General features: G+C 40.8%; 1 protein-coding gene and 1 non-coding gene across 2 annotated transcripts in view; one reads left to right on the top strand and one right to left on the bottom strand.

The window, feature by feature from the left end:
- Positions 1-12,823, top strand: part of LOC145407073 (prostatic acid phosphatase-like) — a 483,117-nt gene that overhangs the window by 425,499 nt on the left and 44,795 nt on the right. The gene's annotated exons all lie outside the window — the stretch shown is intronic.
- On the bottom strand, positions 12,014-12,132 carry LOC145407341 (5S ribosomal RNA). The gene has a single exon (XR_013898702.1). It is a non-coding gene; the product is annotated as a 5S ribosomal RNA (ribosomal RNA).

The following is a 12,823-nucleotide window of genomic DNA, read 5'->3' as shown; positions in this document are numbered from 1 at the left end:
GTGAAGTATGTGTATGGGTTAATGGGCATCCAAGTGAATGGTTCACGATCGGTGTGGGCGTGCGACAAGGTTGTGTGGTGTCCCCATGGTTGTTCAGTATATATATGGATGGGGTGATGAGAGAAGTAAAAACACGAGAAATTGAGAGAGGGATGACGTTGGTACTGAATGGTGATAGATGGAATATCTCAAATTTGTTGTATGCTGATGATGCAGTACTGCTTGCAAGTACCGGACAAGAACTTGGTAGGCTAGTGCAGAGTTTTGCTGATAGTGAGCATCATGCCTTGAGAGTAAATGTAGAGACGAGTAAAGTGATGGTTATTGAGAGAGAAGGTGACTCCCAGTGTGATGTCACAGTGAATGGAGAGAGACTGGAATTGGTGAGAGAGTTCAGATACTTGGGTACAGTGATAGAAAAGAGAGGAAAATGTGCAAAAGATGTTGAAAGTAGACTGACACAAGGAAGAAAAGTAACTGGTGCAATGAAGGCCTTGATAAGAAACAGAGGCTTGAGTGTTGCAGCTGCACGAGGCTTACATGAGGCAGTGTTAGTGCCAACTCTAACATATGGATGTGAGACTATGGTATGGCATGAAAATGAATTGTCAAGAGTATGAGCAGTGGAGATGGGACTGCTGAGGAATGTATGTGCAGTACAGAGGGTGGATAGGATGCGAAATAATGTGATTCGTGAAAGGTGTGGAGTGAGGAAGTCAGTGGACACAAGAATTGACGAGAGTGTCCTGAGATGGTATGCTCATGTGGAAAGAATGGATAACAATAGAGTGGTGAAAAAGGTATACCTGAGTGAATTTAAAGGAGGGAGGAGGTGAGGTAGGCCAAGGAGAAGGTGGAGAGATATGGTGGATGAGTGTGTGAGGAAGAGAGGTTTGGAAGTTGGTGAGGCCAGGGAACTGACAAGAGATCGCACTGGCTGGATGAATGTTGTGAGGAGAAGATCATGATCAGGGATTTTGGCACCCCTTGTGAGCATGGCAGCATCTGGATTGACTCAATCGGATACATTTATGTGAAGCTGCAGAATATGGTGAATGTTTTTGGCGTATCCGGTAGAGCCAGGATTCCGGGGGCTTGAATGATGAGTGAATGGACGTGTGGCCTATTTGGATTGGGCAAGTTTGTGCTATTTGAACATTGCTACTCCTCACCCTGCCCTTGGGTGGGAAAGGAGGTCCAGATGATGATGGTGATGGTGATGTACGTGTAAAGATATTCGCTTTCCCACGCGGGTCATTTGTAATGTTGCCGTTTGAAGATTTTAGTGGGGATTGGATGATGACTTGTTAAAGTTATTATTTTACGAATTGAGAGTTGACCAGAATATTCTAACGTCGTTAGGGTTGATAAGTAGTTTTGATGCTTGATTTTGAAGAAAGTTTGATTTAGCAAGATGTATTACAGCTTTTGCATAGTTTCTAGCAATTTTAAATTGACATAGTGATTCAGATTATTGATTTTAAGTAAGAGTTATATGCTGTTGACTTTTGGGCTGTTGCTCTGGCACAGTTGCCATCAAACCCCTTTGGAGAGTTCGATCTTTTAGTGAAATGTTGACTTGGTATGAATAAATCCATACCAGCTAGTATTAAGTCGCAAATGTGGGACTGGGTAGAATTGGCATCACTAGAAAAGAAAGACTGCCATGGAATGTCAGCAACATAATTTCTAAATCCAGCCCAGTTTGCCCTATCAAAGTGCTATCCTGACAGGTTCAGAACGGGGAGGTTTGGGGGGCTGACTAATGAGGCTTTGATGAGATTGTGGTCAGAGGATCCAAGTGGTGACAGTACTTCTATCCTGTACTGTATTGAACTGGATTATTTGTCAGGAATAAATCCAAGAGAAGGGCATTTATGGTCAGGATTATCTGGCATTCTGGTCGGTTGCTTTACCAACGACGTGAGGGTAAACAATTCTGCAAACAGCTCACACTCTAGACCAGCACCGTCAGTCCTGGCAGAGTGCAATAATCATTCAATATTATGTACTGTACGTTAAAATCACCCAAAATGGTAATTTCGGTGCTAAGGGCAAGGTTAAGGTTATTCAACTGTGTGGATATGGAGTAAAATACACTGGGTTCTGAAGAAGCATCGGGGGAGCGATAGACTACACAGATATATTTAGTGGTACACAGATACATATTGTAGTAGTAACAAAAATAAACTAAGAAATACATCACCTAGACTGTATGGGTTGCAAGTGTTCTGATTGGGTTCCAGTATTGTATTTTATTCTTTGTGCCTTTAATGGCTTCAAAGAATGAGGTCTAAGGTCAGAGGAGAGTGTGTGTAACCCATCCCAACATGTCCACCTCATGCTTTTCTTTGTGTTCTCTTATTGTTTTGCTGTTACAAGCTACAACCTTCATTTACGCCTTCAGTATGAGAAACCTCCCCCTAAGCTAATTGAACTCATCTGGAGACATCGTCATCATCATCTGGACCTCCTTTCCCACCTTAGAGCAGGGTGAGGAATAGCATGTCCAGCAGGCTAAGCTTGCCCAGTCCAATGGGCCATGCTTCCATTAACTCATCTTTCAAAATCCTGGCATCCTGGCAGTATCTGATACGCCAAAAACCTTCACCACATTTTGTAGCTTCACATAAACGTATCCAATAGAGTCAAGCTGGATGCTGTCACAATAATCCCTTAACTGCGGGGCGTCACTTTCGTGACGCTCAGGTGCAGTGGATCATACCGTGGGGCATCACTTTTGCGATTCTGTGTTATTTTTAATTCACCTGGGCTTTCAAGTGGTGGCTTGTATCATCTATTAGTACTGCCGGTGTCCAACAATAGTCAGCACTGCTAATGTCATCTGTACTCCCATCCATTGTTGACAATTTAGCTATTTATCCCCGTTCTTGACTCCCCTCCCTACCTCCCCTCCATTACCCTCTCCTCTCGCCTGCCCGGCCTCGCTGCGCTAAGCAACTCTTCCCCGGAATTTTCCACTGATTTCATCCATTGAAATAAGCCCTATGCCCTATTCTTATACAAAATAATATATACCAAAAAAAAAAAAAAGGTAACTGATAGTGCCATACACCTGGAGTTGGGTAATTATCACATGGCAACACCCCACGTGCACTTGTTTGCTAATTTTCCCTGATAATTTCCCCTTGAAATATGCCATATAATCTATTCTCGTAATAAAAATATATATAAGAAAGGAAGGGAGAAGCCTAAGTGATATTTACATTCACCTGGAACTACCTAATTTCCTGCCAATCATTTCACAGCATATAAATTAGCAGCTGTCACCTTGCTAATGTTGTCAACCCTTGGCGGCCCCATATCCGCCTCGTCATTTAGTTCAGTGTTGTTTCTTGAGATGAAAGCACGTAGCACTCACGCCCCTCCATTACCGCCGCTTCTAGAGGGCCCTGTGACCTCTACCCCTACTAAACCTTGTGTGGGAAGGGGTAAAGGACTAAATGACTCTGCTGTGGAGCGTGAACTGGCTAATTTATCCATGATAATGATGGTTAGCGACTACAATCTTTCTGGTGAATCATGTGATGATCCAGTGGAGGAGATGGTGATAAACTTCGAGTGCTTCAGTGTCCCAAGTTCATTCTGGCTCCAAGGGAAAGGAGCCCTTATTTACTGGAAGTGATAGTGTATAATGTAGTGTAAATAAAATAGAAATGTAAATAATTACTAATATAAGAATATGAGTACAAATACTTGGAGTAATGACAGTCAAAGCTTTGCTCTCTATGCTAGTTTACTGAACAAGAAAGTTGCCTGGAGTGAAAATAAACTACTCTTACTGAAGGAAACTTATGGATAAATACTGTATATATATATATAAGTGTAATAAAGTAATAGGAATATAAAGTGTGAGTGTGTTTATGAATAATAAATGACAGAATACCAGCGGGGAACGAGCGCAAGTGGGAAGCTCGTACGCGCTCTTAATTTTCATTGCTTTCACAGTGTTTTTTTTTTGGGTGTTTGGATTCCAAACTACTTGAAAATCATTGAATAGTGTTTCTAGTGGTAATATCAGGCTGTGGTAATCATATTATGGGGTGTCAGGAAGTGTAAATGGAGAGTTCGTTACCCAACTTCAGAAGTCTCCACAAGTCCTACGGTACTCGATGAAGGCTCAACAAACATCCCAGGAGAAAGCTGAAGGTATGTGCCATATGCACATATAATTATAATATTCTAGGACTAATAACCGATTTTTGGCAAATATTTTTAAAAATCAGTCGGAGTGCGAATATCCTCTCGGGACATGCAAGGAAAGCAAAAACATGACCGTGGAGTAGGGGTTAAAAGGGGTGCCAAATCCCTGATTATGCATTTCTTCTCACAACATTCATCCAGCCAGCTCGATCTCTTGTCAGTTCCCTAGCCTCACCGACTTCCATACCTCTCTTCCACACACAGTCATCCACCATATTTTTCCACCTTCTCTGTGGCCTGCTTTGCCTCCTTCTTTCTTCAAATTTGCTCTGATATACCTTTTTCACCACTATTGTTATCCATTCTCTCCACATGACCATACCATCTCAGTACACTCTCTTCGATTCCGGTGTCCACAGACTTTCTCATTCCACATCTTTCAAAAAATCACATTATTTCATATCCTATCCACTCTTTGTACTCCACATTCATTTCTCAGCAGTCCCATCTCCACTGCTTTTACTCTTGGCTTTTCATTTTCATGCCTTACCATAGTCTCACATCCATATGTTAAAGCTGGCACTAACAGTCCTTCAAGTAAGCCTCACGAGCTGCAGCACTCAAGCCTTTGTTTCGTATCAAGGCCTTCGTTGCACCAACTACTTTCCTTCCTTGTGTCACTCTACTTTCCACTTCTTTTGCACATTTTCCTCTCTTTTCTATCACTTTACCCTGGTATTTGAACTCTCACACCAATTCCAGTCTCTCTCCATTCTCTGTAATATCACACCGGGATTCACCTTCTGTAACCATCACTTTACTCTTTTCTGCATTTATTCTCAAGGCACGATGCTGATGGACATTAGCAAAACTCTGTACTAGTCCACCAAGTTCTTGCAGTATTTGCAAGTAGTACTGCATCATCAGCTTGCAACAAATTAGAGAAATTCCATCCATCACCATTATATTACCTACATCATCCAACTCTCCATTACTCATGTTTTTACTTCTCTCATCACTCCATCCATATATATATTGAGCAATCATGGGAACATCACACACCCTTGTCGCACGCCTACACTGATTGTGAACCACTCACTTAGATGCTTATTTACCCTTACACGTGCTTCACTACCATTATAAAAACTCTAGACGGCACCTAGCAGCTTACCATCTGCTTCGTACGTGCGCAGAACCTTCCACAGTCCTTCTCTGTCTTCTTTGTCATATGCTTTTTCCAGATCTATGAATGCCATAAACATCTTATGGTCCTTCTCACAAGCCTTCTCCACTATTCGTCTTTCTGCAAAAATTTGATCCACACATCTTCTCCCACACCTAAAGCCACCCTGTTCATCACTTACTAGGACTTCTGATATCTCTCTTACTTTCTCTATATTGATTCTTCCATATTCTTTCCCTACCACACTCGGTAAACTTATGCCACAATTTTTCTTGCACTCACTTTGCTCAGCTTTATTTTTGTATTGGGGTACAATCACAATCTTTTTCCACTCTGCTGGCATAGTTTCTGCATGCCTTTTTACATATCTCCAACAAACACTTCATTCTGCTCTCTCCACTAGCATTAATCATCTCTGTATACACCTCACCAGCCTCAGCTGCCTTCCCATCCTTCAGCTTCTTCACAGTGTTCCTCACCTGTGTGAGTGTCATGTTTCCTGGCACTGCATTCCTTCTCTGCACACCCCCAAAACCAGTCATGTTCCTATTCCTCCCATCATCCTCAGACATTACCTTTTGCTCCCCAAACCTTGCCCCCACAACATCCTGGAGTGTGGTCCAAACCCTTGGCTCTGACCGCCTCCCAGTCACCATCACTACCAAAGCCAGAATCACCCCAGCTGGGCACAGACACACATACACCATTTATAAGAGAGCCAACTGGGAGACCTTCACAGCTGTAACAGAACAACTCTTTGAAACATAAAACAGTACATCCATCACAAACATCAACACCACTGTGCACACTTTCAGTACAACTATTTGAAATTCAGACAAAAGACACATCCCTAGAGGCAACAGAAAGAGACACAACCCCAACTTCACACCAGAAATTCAAGGCCTCATCAGTCAGTGCGACACACTACGACACTCCCCAACACCCCATACACAAAACACCGTACATCGAATACAAGAACTCAGCACTCAGATAAACAATAAAATATCAGAACAGCAAACACTAAATTGGAATAATTATCTCCCAAACACCTGATCACAAAACAAACATCAGCAAACCTTACAAAACACGAAACAGCATCACACACTCCAACAGCAGCACAACACAATCTCACGCTGCCATCACAACAACAGACACCATGCCCTCAAACAGACAACAGGCAAACACTCTCATCAATTACTTTCCACATGTCAGCCATCTAAACCCCCATCATGATGACTGACGTGTCAACAGACACAAGAGACACTTCTTCACAGACCCAGACTTCGCACCTTTCACTTACAACCAGACAAAGCACATCATTAGCAACCTTAACCACTCATCAGCCTGTGGACCAGACAACATAAGCAACATACACCTTGGACCACAAGGCACACAAGCACTCACCAGCATATCAAACTACAGCTACTCACACAGCTTAATACCCAGCATCTGGAAGCATGGCACTGTCATCACTATTCCCAAACCCAACAAAGACCCCACGTTACCCTCCTCACATCGCCCCATCATACCCCTATGCACACCTTCCAAAGTCACTGAACAACTGGTATTACAACTAGTTACACCTCTCATCCTCCTAGCCCCATCACAACATGGTTTTAGGCTGCAGCACTCCACATCTTCATACAGACCTTACAGAGAAAGTTTTTGATGGCATGAAATCAGTTAGGCCACCACACAGAACACTCCTGTCACACTAGATATTAGCAAAGCTTTTGATGCCATCCCCCGCCACAACCTCACAAACAAAATATTCAACACAAACATGTACAGTAACACAAAAAGATGGCTGGCAAACTATTTAGCAGGCAGGTGTGCACATTTAACATCTGACGGTCAGTCATCGAACATTAGAAACATCACAAACGGCGTCCCTCAAGGATCTCTTTTGTCTCCTACTCTCTTTAACCTGTACATGCACAACATACCCACATCCCACACACCACAATACACATAGCTTCCTAAGCAGACAGCATAACACTTACATGTACACACCAAAATGCAAACACTGCTGCACACATCCTCCAACCTTACCTCAACACAGTACACAAATGGTTCACTACCAACAGGCTCAAAATAGCCCCATCCAAATCTGCAGTGACCTTTCTCACAAACTGGACAGCAGAACACAGTCAAATTGCACACCTCACCATAAACAACACTCTCCTACCCCAACCACCCCACAAACACACACAGGTCACTGACAGAGACGGAGCTCTTCCTGGATCGTGGGGAAATAATATCTGAATCAGCGACGAAAAGACCAGCCTATTGTGATTATGTGATTGAGTGCATGAGTGGTCGTCCCGTTGGCCATTACTTAAAAAAACGCAGGTTTCAGTCATAAAGAGTACAAGATACAGTGGAAATAGAAAGTTTTCATATGGTTGCATCATGGTGGAGAGGGACGGTGATTTATTTACATCTGGTGGAGGGGAATTTGCAAGCTTCTCTGATGATGATGTGGGAAAAGGAAGTGCTAAGCTGAACCAAACACGAGTAGCAGGAGTAGAGAAAACGGCGGAGAGGAATGTCCAGGAGTAAAAAAAAAGGTAATGGCAGTAATTAGAGAGTTGCAGGAACAGACCTTAGAGCAGGAGAAAGAGATCAAAGTCCTACAAAATAAACTGGAAAAAGTTTCCACATGCAGTGCTGAACAAGAAAGAGAAGTCACAGAATTAAAAGTGAGTAATGAAACTGCCTCAAATGAAATAAAACAGCTCAAGATGAAAAATAAGAGGTTGGGAGAAGAAAGGAACAGGATGAATAATAAACTAGATGAGTGTGAATCAAAATCAAGGATGTAAGAAGATGAATGCATTAAGGAAATCAACAAGCAACATAAGGGGTGGAAGAAAATTCAGGAAGAAGGAAATGTAAGTATGAAAGAAATTATAGAACAACAAAGCAAGGAAAAGGTGGAGAAGGAAATGGTTAGGGTACTGAGAAGTAGAGAATCTTTAGTCAGGGATGTAGCAGATACGAAAAAATGTGTAATAATTTCAGGAATAAAAGAAAAATGTATGACAGATCAGAAAGAGAAAGAGAAGAAATGAGTAAGGTTAAAGAGTTATGATCAGTAGTTATGGAGAGTAATAATGAATCTCAAGAAGAAGTTGAAGAAGTGTTAAGGTTAGGAAAGTACGATGAAGGAGAGGCGAGGCCATTGAAGGTAAAGTTTAAGTCCCATTTAATGGTAAATTAAATCATCAATAGAACATGGAAATTATCAGACAAAGAAGGGTTAAAAAATGTTTGGATAAGGAGAGATGCAAATGAGAAAGAAAGTGCTAAAATAAAGGAGTTAGTAAAGGAAGCAAAGGCAAAAAATGAACAGAGAACAGAGGAAGAGAAGACAGTGTTTTATTGGAGAGTTATGGATCAGAAATTGAGGAAGTGGTACCAATGGAGAGAAGGAGAAAAGAGGGTATAAAAAACAATTTAAAAAGTTTGAAAATGGTATATGCTAATGTTGATGGTGTAATATCGACAAGGTTAGAAATCAACGATTTCTTGAGGGTAAATGAACCAGAGATCATGTGCTCTGAAGAGACCAAGTTAAGAGAGGATATTGATATCCATATGGGAGATGGTAAATGCAAACTGTGGAAAAGAGACAGAAAAGAAAAAATGGGAGGAGGAATGATGATAGCAGTGAAGAAAAATATAAATATAGATACTGTGGAAATGGGAGAGGGTAGGGCTGAAATGATAAATATGAAATTAGAAGCTGGAGAGAACGGCAAGAGATATGCCAGTAGTATATGTTCTCCCTAAGACAAGAGTGTGGAGTGATGATGAATACCAAGAGATGTTGTCAGACATGGTTAGTTATCTACAGAAAGTGATTGAGAAAAGCAACAATATAATTCTAATGGGCGATTTTAATTGTACAGAGGTGAACTGAGAGAAATGGGACTCAGGAGACGGTGAAGATTCATGGGGCACTGTATTGTTAAATATGCAGTGAATAATGTAATGACGCAGTAGGTTAAAGAAGAGACATGAATCCAAGGTGATGAAACACCAGCAAGATAGATTTATTGCTGACCAGAGAACCTGATGTAATTGAATCTTTGAAATATCTGTGTCCTATAGGAAACAGTGATCATGTGGTCAATGAGTTCCAGATGATAATAGGGAATGTGGTGCCAAGAGACGAGCTTTATAGGGAGGGAGGATACAACTTTGGGAAAGCAAACTTTACAGGATTGAGGAAATTTTTCAAAAATATGGACTGGAGAAAATTCAGAAAAACAAGAGAGATACAGAGGAAGTGGGATATCTTTCTAGACATCTATAATTCGGGAGTGGAGAAATATGTGCCAAGAGTAAGGGGTAAAGAAAACAGGAAAAAGGAGTGGTTTAATAGAAGGTGTATGTTAGCAAAAAAGGAGAGGGATATGGTGTGGAACAACTGGAGAAAAAGAGGTAATAACAGAACAAAAGATGCATTAGAGGAAGAAACATTCAGAAATGATGATCAGGTAATGTCGCCAAAAAGGTCAGGTATGTTGATGTGTTTGGTGAGTGAAACAATGCTTATATTGTCTATATTACTGTGTGAAAACAATATACTCACGTACTACATATAAATTTGTACCAAATAAATAAATAAATACCGTTTATGAGTGGTGTGGAATAGTAACCCTCCCATATAACTCGTTTTCTTTGGAGCCAGCCTGATAGAAAACACAGTAAGGTAAGGGGGTACTGCTACCTGTATTCAGTTTTTTAAATCTCAGGTGTGCGATTTCTCTATGAATTTTTGATGTTTCTCACCAAAAGCAGAGGTTTGAGCTAAAAAAATTTTTTTCAAAAATTGGTCGGGATTGAGGGGGGTCAGTGATGGAAAATCGGTCGGGACAGGACGGGTTAAAGCAAAATTTGACTTATTGAGAAACAGATACGGGATCCCATGAGCGTAGCTCATTTCCCGTATATCACAGTTAGGTAAATACAATTAGGTAAACACACACACACACACACACACACACATTTTTTTAACCAACATCAAAAATGGCCGAAAATATAAACAATGAGGGACTAGAATTTCAAGGATTTGATGCTAATACCAATGTCATGGACCTGGTTAAAACATTAATTATGAGGATTAGTGAACTCGAAAAGAAAGTAGAGAAACTAGCGATAAAGGATGTGTCAGTAAATACGGAAACCACCATACAGAGTCTGATCCAGTCCAATGAAACAGCCAGTGAAGAAATTAGGAATTTGAAGCGGGAAAATGTTGAACTGAGGAGGAAACTAGAAGAGAGTACTAATAAAACGAAGGTGAGTAATGTATTAGAAGAACATAAGGCAAAGTGGGCACACGTAGAAGAAGAACAGAAAGAAGTGGCCAGCTTAAGAGAGATCATCCAGGAAGAAAGGGAAATGAACAAGAAAGAAATGGAAGAAAATGTAGTGAAAATACTGAAGAAAAAAGAGAAAATAATGAGAGAAACTGTAGAAAGGAACAGATGTGTGGTAGTATTTGGAAACAGGGAAGAGGAAGAAAAGATTAGGTTCGGAAGACTCGAGAGAGACAAGAACATGGTGAGAGGAATATTAGGCAAGATTGATCCCGAAGGAGACAAGTGGGTAAAAGAAATTGAGGAAGTAAGGAGGATAGGGCCTTACAAGAAAGGGGAAACAAGACCAATGAGAGTCAAGTTTACATCAGAAAGTGTAATAAATGAGATACTTAAAGTGACCTGGAAATTAAGCAAAGAGGCAGGGATGGAAAATATTATAATAAGAAAAGATCTGAATGAAGAAGAAAGAGAAGTTTTAAAATCATTAAAGGAAGAAGTAAAGGAACAAAATGATAAGAGGACAGAGGAAGAATGTAATACTTTTTTTTGGAGAGTATTGGATATGAAAGTAAGCAAATGGTATTTAAGGAAATAGAAGTGAAGGAAACTAAGGGGGATGGTTGTGAAAGATCAGAAGTTGAGGAAGTGGTACGGACAGAGAGTAGGAGAGAAGAGGGTATTAATAATGTCAAAAATAATTTGAAGGTGATATATACTAATGTTGATGGTTTCATATCGACAAGGATCGAAATTAATGATTTCTTGAGAGAACATGAACCTGATGTCATGTGCTTTGTAGAGACCAAATTAAGAGAAGATATTGATGTTCATTTGGGAGATGGTAAATACAAACTGTGGAGAAAAGACAGAAAAGAAAAAAAGGGAGGAGGAGTGATGATAGCAGTGAAGAACAACATAAATGTAGATACTGTGGAAATGGGAGAAGGCAGGGCTGAAGTGATATATATGAAATTAGAAACTGGAGAGAATGTTAAGAGAGATATGGCAGTATCGTATGTTCCCCCAAAGACAAGAGCATGGAAGGATGACGAATACCATGAGATGTTGTCAGATATGCCTAGCTACTTGCAAAAAATATTGGAGAAAAGCAATAATATAATTTTGGTGGGTGACTTTAATTGTAAAGAGGTGAACTGGGAGGAATGGTACTCGGGAGGCGGTGAGGATTCGTGGGGCACTATGTTATTAAATATTTCATTCATTCATTCATTGCCAGACGCCATGTATCCCAGACAGGGTGGCCAAGGGCTTAGAGTTAATTGTTTTACAGGGAGGGGCACTAATCCTCCACCAACCCCACTTGACGTAGGGATGCCAACAGCATCTGGTGTTCCCAGGCGGTCACCCATCCAAGTACTAACCAGACCCAACGTTGCTTAACTTCGCTGATCGAACGGGAAGCGGTGTACTCAACGTGGTATGGCCAATGAATAATGTGATGACGTAATGGGTCAAAGAAGAGACACGGTTTCGAGGTGAGGACACACCAGCAAGGTTAGATTTACTGTTCACCAAAGAACCCGATGTAATAGAATCATTGGGATATCTCTGTCCTTTGGGAAAAAGTGATCACGTGGTCATTGAGTTCCAGATGTTAATAGGAAACGTCGAGCCAAGAGACGAGCTTCATAGACAGGGAAGATACAACTTTGGGAAAGCAAATTTTACAGGATTGAGAAACTTTTTTGAAAATGCGGATTGGAGAAAATTCAGAGAAACAAGAGAGATGCAGAGGAAGTGGGATATCTTTCTAGACCTCTATAATTTGGGAGTGGAAAAATTTGTACCAAGAGTAAGAGGGAAAGAAAACAGGAAAAAGGAGTGGTTTAATAGAAGGTGTATGATAGCAAAAAAAGAGAGAGAGATAACGTGGAACAATTGGAGAAAGAGAGGTAACGACAGAACAAAGGAAGAATATAAAAGAACAAGAAATGAATACACAAGAATACGTAGAGAAGAAGAAAGGAATTTTGAAAAAGGTATAATTGACAAATGCAAGGATGAACCCAAACTGTTTTATAGATTTGTTAATGGCAAACTGAAACAAAAGGAAGGAATCACCAAGCTGAAAGTAGAAGGAGAGGTCTTTAACGATGCGGCAATGCAAGCAGAAATAATGAAC

This window comes from Coenobita brevimanus, chromosome 72 (assembly GCF_032717465.1).
Source record: "Coenobita brevimanus isolate Jiangsu-jjx chromosome 72, ASM3271746v2, whole genome shotgun sequence".
Taxonomy (NCBI): domain Eukaryota; kingdom Metazoa; phylum Arthropoda; class Malacostraca; order Decapoda; family Coenobitidae; genus Coenobita; species Coenobita brevimanus.
This window is presented reverse-complemented; position numbering and strand designations above follow the sequence as displayed.